The sequence below is a fragment of the Acipenser ruthenus genome, chromosome 4 (genome assembly GCF_902713425.1).
Source record: "Acipenser ruthenus chromosome 4, fAciRut3.2 maternal haplotype, whole genome shotgun sequence".
Taxonomy (NCBI): domain Eukaryota; kingdom Metazoa; phylum Chordata; class Actinopteri; order Acipenseriformes; family Acipenseridae; genus Acipenser; species Acipenser ruthenus.
The window spans coordinates 20,000,688-20,012,651 of record NC_081192.1 but is presented as its reverse complement, the minus strand read 5'-3'; the positions used below and the strand labels follow the sequence as shown (position 1 = coordinate 20,012,651).

Genomic DNA, 11,964 nt, shown 5'->3' with positions numbered 1-11,964 from the left:
GTTAATTTAAATTAAGATTGTTTTTGAAAAGCCTTCTTAAAGCTAATCTTGGGGAAGCGAGTTAGGAAAGAATATTTGCATGTCTCTATGCAGCAGGTAAAGCACTAAAGTATATTTGGTTTATATTTCACTGAAGCCTGTGCAACATCAATCTGCATTCCCCATTATCAGCCCGAGGAGCCTTTTTAGAAACGATTTTAGTGAAATAGAAAGTAAACATGGCTAATAATGATCTAAGCAAAACAACACCAGAGAACCACATATAAAACACACAATTGGGCGTAAAACAGGGAAGAATGTGAATATTAGGAAAATGTAGATGATATAAAGTATCCCCTTGATTCTTGAAAGTCCCTCTATGGATCATATAGGAGTCATTTGTCGACCCAGGGGACATTTTTGACCTGAAAAAAGAAACAAGGACCAGGGGTCACAAATGGAGATTAGATAAAGGGGCATTCAGAACAGAAAATAGGAGGCACTTTTTTACATAGAGAATTGTGAGGGTCTGGAACCAACTCCCCAGTAATGTTGTTGAAGCTGACACCCTGGGATCCTTCAAGAAGCTGCTTGATGAGATTCTGGGATCAATAAGCTACTAACAACCAAACGAGCAAGATGGGCTGAATGGCCTCCTCTCGTTTGTAAACTTTCTTATGTTCTTATGTTCTTATTTATTTCTGCCACTCTACAGTACATGTCTTTTCACAGTAAAAGGCCACCGGCTGATGTTTCCTGTGTACACCTATAACATACAGCTACCCAGCATCCACTGTTTTATTGTTGAGTGGAATATGACTGAGATTATGTTTAGTCTCCTGGAGGTTGGTATTCACATGATTACTGCAAAGATGCATGTAATCTAATATAGAAAATTCCTTATGAAATGTTCCAGGTTGTGCCTAACAACAGGGCAGTTCATATTTGTCATGAAGAAAATAGAAAATACAAGTACTAGAACAGAAATTAAAATACATCTTTTAATTTAACACTGTTGAAGTTAGATCCTCGTAATAATCTTACAATTAAGAAAACATAGGGCCCTATTTTGAAGAAAAGGCAAAGGGACACTTTCACAGAGGCACATCCCATAAATTAACACTTGTATTAAATGTGTATAACTACCATGTTATAAAATAATATTATTATTACTTTATATTTTTATATATATATATATATATATATATATATATATATATATATATATATATATATATTACAGTAGGCCTGTCTTACTGACCAGTGAACAGATTTGAACCGTATGGTCTGTTGAGACACCCAAACAATAAATCAGAGCAAGAATAAAATACATTCTACATGCAACTTCTGTTGCAGCTAAACCGTTTGGGTGAGCCACAGGCTATTACACATTTGAAGCGGTCATGCAGAAGCTTAAGCTTGCTGTTAGTAGTGCTTGGAAACCTTGGAAACCAGAATATTTAAGATACCACTGTGTACTTTCAGAAGGTGCAACAATAAATTTCCATCTATAATATAGGGTTCTAACAATTGAATAGCTGTAACTGTAAAAGTCATTAAATGAATATCGCAGTGCTTTTGACCGAGTGCTGGTAAGCAATTTTGTTTCCAGTTAATAATATGGCTACAATCTACATTTGGTAATATACTATTTTACAATTTACAGAGCAGATTCTAATGGGGTTATACCCTTATTATATATATATATATATATATATATATATATATATATATATATATATATATATATATATATATATATATTAGCACGAAGAGCCAGCTGCTCAACGTTGCCATATGTTGTACATATCTTTCTAATATATATTTCACTGTATCAGATTGAAATTTCTCTGTAATAATGCCGACTGTAATACACGAATGACCACAATTAGCTATTCTCACTGAAGTTCAGTGAGACATTGTAATTCATTTTTTAAGCTATATTGGTATTGTCAATGTGTAGATCATTTTATGTATTTATTTGTTTATCTATTTATTTGCGTAAAGAAACATACCCTGTTTAATACATGATTACCTGAATTTATATGAGCTGAAAGATTTGTGATGGTCTTAAAAAACACGCCCCTTAAAACGAGATGGAACCAATCACTTCAGTTTGCAGGGAAGGGTCGTTTGATTAATTGTTTGAATTTCTATATCTTAGCAACCAATTCACCAAAACATTATTGTGCAAATGAATAACTATGTAAAAACAATCTTAATACTAAACTATTGAATTTAATTACAATGAATTAAGAAACAAAGAGTCGAATTTGTATGTCGCTCCCCCTAGTTTCCCATCTGTTATTGACAGACCGATTGAATTAGTGCTGCGAGACCAGAAGAGGCAGCAGTGGAAGTATACATCAGCATAGTTATTAAAATAAATTATATACACCGGCACTTTCCTTCACAGGCAAAAGGTAAGACGATAATCATTATTGGTATTTTTCATTGATAGCTGGAATCAATAAAGGAGCAAAATACTATACCAGTTTTGCAAATCGTTATTGATTTAGCTTCTGCAAAACAAACCGAGCTCTTAACTTAAGTCTCCCCTGGTCTTACTAGTGTTTGTAACCTAAATATGCTTACTGGAAAGGCATGATGAAGTTTATTATTATTGTATGGTATAGTATTGTATTGTGTCTTTTGTTTGTTATTTTGTCGTCAATTACAATAATTGGCAGTTTCAGCCCCCCCCCGGCTTTAATCTGCCTGTTCTCGGCTTACACAGAATGGTTTTTGGTTGTGTTCCCTCTAAGTTTAATTTTTAAGCTGTTCTTTAATTCAGGTTTACAGTTAGGTAAACTATGTGCCAACTGTTATGTTGAGGTAACTTTCTGCTTAAGAACATCACAACTGGCTCATGAAAACAGTCACACTAAACTAACAAACGGTAATTTTCAAAGGAATTAAGAATTAATTGCTACTTCTCGATAGGGTGGTCCCTCTAACAATGCGAGGGAGTTTTATTTTACTGCTCCTGTCTAACTAACTGCCCGTAAATTGGGCAGCATAAGCTGTAAAAAAAAAAAAAAAAAAAAAATTGTGCCAACTACACACAATATATTATATAGCTTAATACTAATCCTGTATGTTTTGACACAGATTTCTGAGACATCGATAGATACGAAACAAATAATGAGCGACATTTACATCATTCAATGATCAAGCAGTCACTTTTATTTTTATATAAAACTTGGGGGGTTTAGCACTGTGAGCCCCCTACTGCTAGTGTAATGAAGACAGAAAAACAGAAAACCTTTTGAGACAACTTGACACAAGCTGTAACCTCCTGTGTCCTCAAGTGACCCCGGGAGATTTATTGTATAGATCTCTGCTCTGCCATTTATTTTCCTAAGAGAGCATTTTATTAAGATTCATAATTTAAAACGTATGGAAGTTATAATGAGGTGATATACCTGATCTAAAATTCATTAGTAGATTAGAACTAAGGAAGTACTCTATAAGTTCAACTGACCCTGACAGCAGTGCTCAAAGCAATTCGGAGCATGACTGGATTGTTAACTAGGTATTATTATTCATGTTGTGACTTAAGAGGTTGCATTGCAAGATTTTATATACAAGTATAGGGGGGGGGGGGGGGGGGTCTGTAGGTCTGTACCTGGAAAATTCATATGATCCATTTTGAACTTCTTCCCAGAGCTGGAGCATTTTCCTGGAATTCCCATCTGATGAAACTAGAGTTTTTCTTTGCATAAAAAGTTTAATTTATGATTCAAATCAATCTTGCTATGTAAATTCGTTTTTTTTTTTTCATTCAAATGTTTACAAGTTTACCGTTTTTGTTGGAAAGCTGCACACTAAGTAGTAAAGTAGGTAATGTTTAACACTGGGATGCAGTTACAGGCAGGAACACTACTTGATTATTTTGCCCAAAACAACAAACCTGAATACAAATACAATCTGGCATAGTTAACACAGTTTATCAGTTCTGTCGGGAGGTGCTAGTTCAGAACTTTAAACTGACGTAAATGCTTCATTGGACTTGCGAGGGGGGGTGGGTATTACACGATATCAGAATAGAACAGTCTGGTGGCAAATAGCCATGGGTTTTATAGCAAGTATATTCAATTGATTTAAATGGTATCAGACATAAATACGCTAAAGAAACTCGTATGCACTGTTAAATACACAAAGGGCCCTCACTGATAATATGCATTGTCAGAACTGGGTACACCACTGTTTAACTCAGTTGATTAAACCACATTTATATAGAATACTTTTTTCTCTTTTTCATTAATGTACCACTGTAACCAACTGGAAGCATATTTTCCACCTGGGAAGTATATTCCCAATGAATATAGTAGATGTGTCTGTCAGTCCGTACGTATGTATGCATGTTCAGTCTTTTATTCGAGTTTTATATGAACCCCAATACTGAATTGTCTAAATTGTGTATTTATAGATGTGTATGTTCATGTCACATCTATCGTATAGCCATGCCAGTCTCAGGTAACTTTGAACAGTATTTTAAGTGTTACAATGCAATTACAATAAGAACCACTTAGAATTATAACTCTGTATAACAGTGTATTCTGGAGCTGCTATTCTGTTCCAGTTGCCTGCCAATGTGTCGATAGCAGTAAGAGCCAAATGCTAGTGATCTTCCACTTTGGATCCGCTTTTCTTTTGTTACACTACTTTGCACTATACTGGGCTCGTGCTTACTTCTATAAAGACACTTTGACTACTATTGAAAATAAATCCATAACAATGTATTTTACATAAGGGTATAGTAACTACTGTTAAAGACTTTGTAGCACTTGCCAGTACCATGTATTGACGTTTTCTGCAATAAACCAGTTATTTTCTTCACCTGGAATCTCGCATCAATTACATGACATTATGTTACTGAGGTGGTAAGCTGCCAAACACGGATCTTTAGCTAAAGTTGCAGATGCTGCTAATACCAGTCATTCTCAGATAAATAATGAATACACAACCTTAGTCCCCCCACCCCCAAATAGCCTATATCACCTATTGTGAGTAGGCTAAAACAAGATTTGAAACCAAGAAAACAGTCCATTCCAAATCCCACGGTGAATGATGGGTGAATTGGCATGGTCACCTGGGGTTCTAGTTTTAATTCAATACCATTAATATATTTTTGACATGGTTTGATCATAGCATTTGCATTCGGCTAAATATATACCTGTTATTATCAATATTGTAGTCCTGTGGTTATTCTCAAGAACACAGATTACATGTGAATGGTGTTTTTGGCTTTCAAGTTAGAAAAGACAAACAAAGGGCCCCTAATTAAATTCCCCTGGATTTTTAACTAAGGCAAGTACTGTAGTCTGTACTGTAGTATGTGACTATATAATAAACACTACTGTTTACTGTGTATACCCCTGTGTAATTTCAACTGCTGAACACTGTGCCAACCCTTTTGGACGTCGTAAGGTAAGAACATGAAATAGTGAATGTTGTACTAATATTTCTATTGGATTATAGCCTGATGCAATCCAAAACATTTATAGGAGGCTAGGAGGCAGTCTTCACAAAACTAGTTTTGTGAAGACTGGTGCAAAATCCAAGCTGTTACTGTGTTCAACATGTAGGTTGTGGCAAATGCAAAGAAAAGGCAGGCCTAAATTGAATGCACTGCAAGTATAAGGAAGTGTAGCAATTTATGGTAGAAATCACTTGCATGCTTAAAATATTTTAAAATCTATAGGTATTTATTTATTTATTTATGTATTTATTTATTTAATTTTGGCCAACAATACACTATAGTGACCCATTACATACTGTGGTGGGTATCCACTAACCCCCCTGTTCTACACAATCATTTCTCAAATGTTGTCATTCCAGTTTAAAGCAAAGTGGAAATGGAAGGGGGTGTGGGGTGTGGGGTGGGGGTGGGGTGTGGGGTGGGGGTGGGGGTGGGGTGGGGTGGGGTGGGGGGATGAGTGTAATTATAGTAACGGAGTACAAGAATAATGCATTTAGCTTTCTGTTTATTTTTACCTAGAGAATTAATGTGCTGTCTCCCCTATTAACTCTTAATCGTTATGACAGTCTTTTAACTTGGACAACTAAATAACAGTTTACAAAATGGAGTCCGTAATCAGCAGCTTTATAATTCAAACCGCTGAAGTGGAAAAAAAAAAAAAAAATCTAAATAGAGAGGTCTGCCGAATCATTAATTACTTGCTTCTCTTTTTCTGATACTGTGCTCAGTCCATTGGCTAAGCTGTAAAGGTTTGGCATTGTTATAATTTGTATTGTACTGAGCCCTTGTGGATAAGGAAATCTGTTCCAGCTGTAGCAATTAAAGAAACTGGCAGAGGCTATTATGAGCAAGGCTTGAGAGTAGACTTGTATCACTTGGCAGAAGCTAAGATTTTGGATGGCGTGTAAAGTGTACTTAGCTCACTTCATAAAACTTGCCATAATAGCCCATCTTTCTGGGACCCATGTCCATTTTTCTAATGCTTAATAAACAAACACTTTAATTACTGCATTGGAAAAGGTGTGTCACCTGGAACTGCGGTTGTAAAGCAAGCCTCATTACTGGACAGGCTGTTGGAGATGGAAAACTAGAGACAAAAATCAAAGCGCACTAGTCTTGAGTTGAAAAGTGTTACAGCAAAAATGTTTTAGTAACAGAGTGAGGAACAGAACAGTTTATTGAAGATATTATTATTGAATGTTAAGTGATAAAATACAGTAGGCTTGTAACGATAACGACAATAATCAAATTATTTATCGATTGGGACCCCACGAAAACAAATCGATAATATTTTAATGAAATCAAATATTCCATGCAATTAAAAACGTGTCTTGTATATATCAACTTACTGTCAAGAATGTAATCTTTGTTGTTGCTTCTAAAAGTTACTGAGAATATGCGTCTGTGAACAAATACAGGATGATGATGCAGAGATCAAGAGTAACCTGCTTTGTTAATGTATTTTATACATATTATTTTGTTTTAAATCAGTCCCAACTGTTGTCACCTGTCTTAAGTGAAATTAATAATATTTAACATTACTACATTGTCACGTTTTGAAGCAATGCACGATCCACAACCTTTTTTGTTTTTCTGTCTAAATGCCGCTGGATCTTAGCTCAACGTATGTGATCCAATGAAACATTGCAGGCTGTACAAAATAGTTTTCCACCAGTAGAATGCAAAATTATTGTACACGATCCACAGCAGCAATTATTGTAGATTTTTGGCTGGACAGGAGTTAAGTGTCAATCAATAAATCCTGTCCAGTTTTCTTTTTGAAATTGAAACAAGCTTATAATCACATCAGGAACCTGGACCGATGCACATAACTTAATTGGACTTAAGTGCAGGGTAAAAGTACACAATATAGACAGTTTTCACAGTGAAGAATTAATTTCTTGGTCCGTGTCACGTTTTTCACAGCCGTGAAATAGGTAGGGCCTTAATAATGTACTGTATAAATGTAAGCAAATCCACGTTGGCGAAACGCTTCTCTGAGCACTCCAGTATGTGACTCATTTTTGGTTGCGACGTGGTATGTAGATTGATTAGGCCTACACATGTATGAAAGAGATATTCTTCATATCTTGGTTGCGATGTGGGCAGTAAGTCAATTAATAATAAATCCACATACATGTATGAAAGAGATATTATACATATTCAAGTATGGCGACGCAAAATAAACTTATCAACCAGAGTTGTCGCTGTCGAAAGTTCTGTTGCAGGAAAGGGTAGGCTACCTCTAATGTACTGTTTGGAAAAATGATGATATAGTTGTATTCATTGAAGATAATGCAAATCTAAGTGGCTATGCCAAGTCATGTAAAGTTTTGATTAAAATATGACAGCAAAAAGTGAAATGCATCTCTGTAGCCGTGGCACACTGGAAGAGACTGCTGCTTTCACTAGCAGAAGCTGGGCCACGTAATTCATAAATTTCCATGTGAATAGGCCATAATGTTAATGTAGTTTTCAAACCTTGTTTTTTTTTTTCTCCTTTGGACAGTGGGGGCTGATTTCTTTTTTTTTTTCTTAATTTACCATTATGGTACACTGGAAATTTGTCAGATTTTACACGAAACAAGACAAAGGCTAGTGACGGCAGGAATATGAAATTTGGAGAGTGCTATATTTAAATGCCAATGTATGTGTCTTAAAACATCAGGATTTGTTTGAATGAGTTTTTTTTTATACCGTGCTCTATAAAAAGAGGACGTATTGTTCCTTTAAATTGTTACTGTGGGGAATTATTATTATTATTTTTTTTTTCAAGCATCTTAACTCGATGATCGATAATTGTCGTTAGAATTTGCACGATGATCTATGTCAATGTCAGGGTTCGATTTACAACACTAAAATACAGTATAAGTGCACTATACCGGTAGTTTTATAGCTCAATAAAAATGCTCCATGAGATGAAGGTTAAAGTTTGACATGTCTATGAAATGTGCATATGAGCAAGACTGTTTGGATATTTATATATTTAAGTATTTTCGAGATTTACAAAGCTGTTGAGCACAGGAGGATTATTGAAGTTAATGCATCACTCTGCATTCATAAAATTATGTGCTTGCTTCTCAGAAGCCCTGTATCCTTTTATTTTTCTTCACCTTAGGGAAACTTTAACTGACAGTTCATAATTTACAGGTTTACCTAGAATAATTGTATTGTTGCATTATTTTAATTGCCAGGCAACATTTCCTAAAAGTTTACATTCTGAAGATTATGATTTGAAATTAAGAAGGTGATATTCATGGCCACTACCAGAATTGTATTCCATGGCTAATGTAAGACAATTTTGCTGACATTTTCCTTGCCTCACAAGCTTGTGTGTCTATGTATCCTATGAGTTTGCGCCATGAGTGTTATTTTTCACAGTAACATCGCCTCTAGAAACATTCTTTCTTCTGCGGTTTAAATTAAATTAGAAAATGATTCACTACCATCAGTCAATCAGCTTATAGCACTAGCAGGCTTCTATCAGACAGTAGATGCCCGCTGGAACGTCACAGCAGCATCAACTGTGAATCAACCTTAAAATCAGTTCACACATGTGACGGCTTTGTCATTTTGACTTGCTGTAATGAAAGCTCAGTTCACATCTATTGGACAGCAAATACTAAACAAAGACAAAATTGGTCCAAATTTATTTAATTATCCACAAAACCACCCAATTAATACTTTGCATTGATGAAAACAACCAGTCCTATACTGGCAACTGCTAAATCAGCCTGTCACCTTGGCTGGTGCTCAGCAAGTGATACAATTGTGTAAAATAAGTTTGTCCTCTACTATTTATATCCCACTGATATAGTTAACAACTAAAAAGAATGCAAATACGAACTGTTTGCCAATAATTGCTACCGACAAGCTGTAGTTGTAGAAGATGACTAAAACAGTACTTTGTTCTTAATGCTGGGCTTCAGAGCTAGGGCTTTTGGGTCAATTTAATAATCTCAAAATATGACAGGGATGGCTGAGTCATGACGTCAGGCCAGAGACACACACAGACATGTAATGCAGGTGTAAAGGCGCTGCGGTGCCGTTTTATTTTCAAATACAAAAATAAAATAAAAGGTTTAACAAAAACACTGCTCACCGGGCAAAATAAAGATAAACAAAAACAAGTCACGAACACAAAATAATACGATCAGGCTGGACAGTAGCCTTCACTGATCCTACTTATTTTTATCTTTTGATTTTTACCCTCCTCTTTCGCTCCCTGCAAATATATTTGTAAAGATAAAATTGAAATCACAAATAGAGAAAAAAAATCTTAAAAAATCCCTCGTGCAAAACTAGCAACCTTGTTTATGGTATATTTTGCCAAAAATGTAATAAAATTAAATATGTAGGAGAGACAGGTACAACATTATACAAACGCATACAGAACCACCTATCAAACATAAGAAATACAAAAGTAAATGAACCAGTGGTTTAGCACTTTACAAAGAACAACATGAATTACCTAAAATTCATAGTTTTAGAAAAAATGTAATTAGACAATATACAATATAGAAGACTAAAAGAAAATACATGGATAAATAAACTCAGTACCATGATGCCTGAAGGTTTAAATAGAAAGGAATAGTAGATCATTACATCATCAACTACAGTATGTGGTGAATGACATCACAATCACATTAATAGATTTAAATGGAAATAAATGAGTGTAGTTGCCATGACATCCAAAGCCATAAGTACCTTCACTGTTTGTTTTCAAACACACTTTCCCTTGACAAAGGTATGTAAACATATACGAAAGTTGGCTCTTGAGCAAAAACTACATTTAGCATGTAATGGACATAAGATCCAAAGTATCGCGATAGTATCGAATATCATGATACTGTGCATGGTGTCGTATCAATACTCCATAAATGAGGTATCGCAGAACACTAGACTGAACACGATTATGCCAGCGGGACTCAACAGAAAAGAATGAACTAATTAACTTCAATAAATATATAACATTCAAATAAAGAAACAAAATTCATTCAAAAGTTGTGCATGCTGATGCGCTGGGGAGGCCAAATCAAGACTGATCCTCAGAGCCAGCATTGCATGATATAATAAAAATATAAGTTTATATAAAGTAATGTTAATTATAATTAATACAGATTCAAAGATAGAAGTACAAATGATGTCACAATATATAGAACACCATTACATCATGTAAGAATAAACCATGGATTTGAATGTAAACAATAACAAGTAGTTGTCATGCCGTCAAAAACCTATAAATACCTCCAATGTTTTGATTCAAACACAGGCTCCCTTGAGAAAGATATGTACAACATATCGAAATGTTGGGCAGCTGGCTCTTTGAGCTAATATATATATATAAGCTCAAAGAGCTAGTTGCATATATAATGAGCATCAAAAGAAACTTATCACTTCTATTTGAGCATCAAAAGAAACTTATCACTTATATTTGGATAAAATTCACTTGATCGAAAAATGACAAACGCTCTTTTAGAGCAGGTGCAGTGACTTTATTGTGCTGATTAACAATTTACATCACGAACATGCTGCAAAATGATCTGTCGATCTTGGGCAGGTATTGTGACTCTTGGCCAGTTCGTGGCCTGTCATTGACAGAGTGTGTCTAGTTATACTGTCTCGCCAGGTTTGATATTGCTGGCTGTGAGCACCCAAGATGGCAAGCCACAGTACGCTGCCCTAGTCCAGCCTCCAACATGCCGATTGCACGAAGGCACTGCTGTCTTGACAGACGTGGAATATTGTTTTTTTTTTTTCTGTGCTTTTCTTTATTGCTTGCAATTCAACAGCTGAAATCACTCCATATCCAGTGTCCAATCAACTGTCTCATTAATTAGGTGATTAAATGCATATGCTTTAGTCATAGTCACTCAAGCGTGTCATGGTCAAGGATGAATGACCAAGTGATTAAAAAGAAACCAAAAATATTTTGTCAATGTTGATCATTTATATACCTTATATTTTGTTTAAGTAAATGTGTTATAATAGTGATAAGTTTATTATGATGCACGGTATATAAACCTTTTGCTGCGTTTCAGTCCTTCATTATAGTTATTTTTTTATTTTAAGTTTTCAGGGCATTTTGTTAATGTATTTTTGTTTTTCGATCTTGTTCTAAATTTCTTGAATGCAACGTTTTATTTTAAGCTACATTTTTAGTAAACAGTACTCACACACGTTTGGTCACCATCACAACTGCTGCATGAAACTGGGGTTACCGTATTCTGCTGGTGTTAATACAGCACCTCTGGACTTCCAGGCATTTGTGTTCAATCAGATTGCTATCGTCCCTGTGGAAGGGTGGGGGAAATCACTGACACGGGAGACAGAAAGTTGGGTTTCTAAACACCCCTTGGGTGCACTATTTATTTCTCGCCACCAGGTGGCACTGAGACACCGTTGTTACCAACGATGGTAAAGGTGTCTCAGTGCTCACCTATAGCGCACACGCCACCGCAATAAATCATAAGAAACAGAAGGCAAAAAGAAAACAAAAA

The 11,964-nt window shown here is 35.4% G+C and overlaps 1 protein-coding gene across 2 annotated transcripts in view; it reads left to right on the top strand.

Annotated features, from left to right (window-relative positions):
* The first annotated feature begins 2,176 nt into the window (after positions 1-2,176).
* The window catches only part of LOC117399687 (protein FAM110B-like), a 61,681-nt gene continuing 51,893 nt past the window's right edge, over positions 2,177-11,964 (top strand). For both annotated transcript variants that reach the window (XM_033999022.3, XM_033999017.3), the window contains exon 1: positions 2,177-2,402. The gene's annotated coding sequence lies outside the window, so the exon portion shown is untranslated. The remainder of the gene's footprint in view (positions 2,403-11,964) is intronic.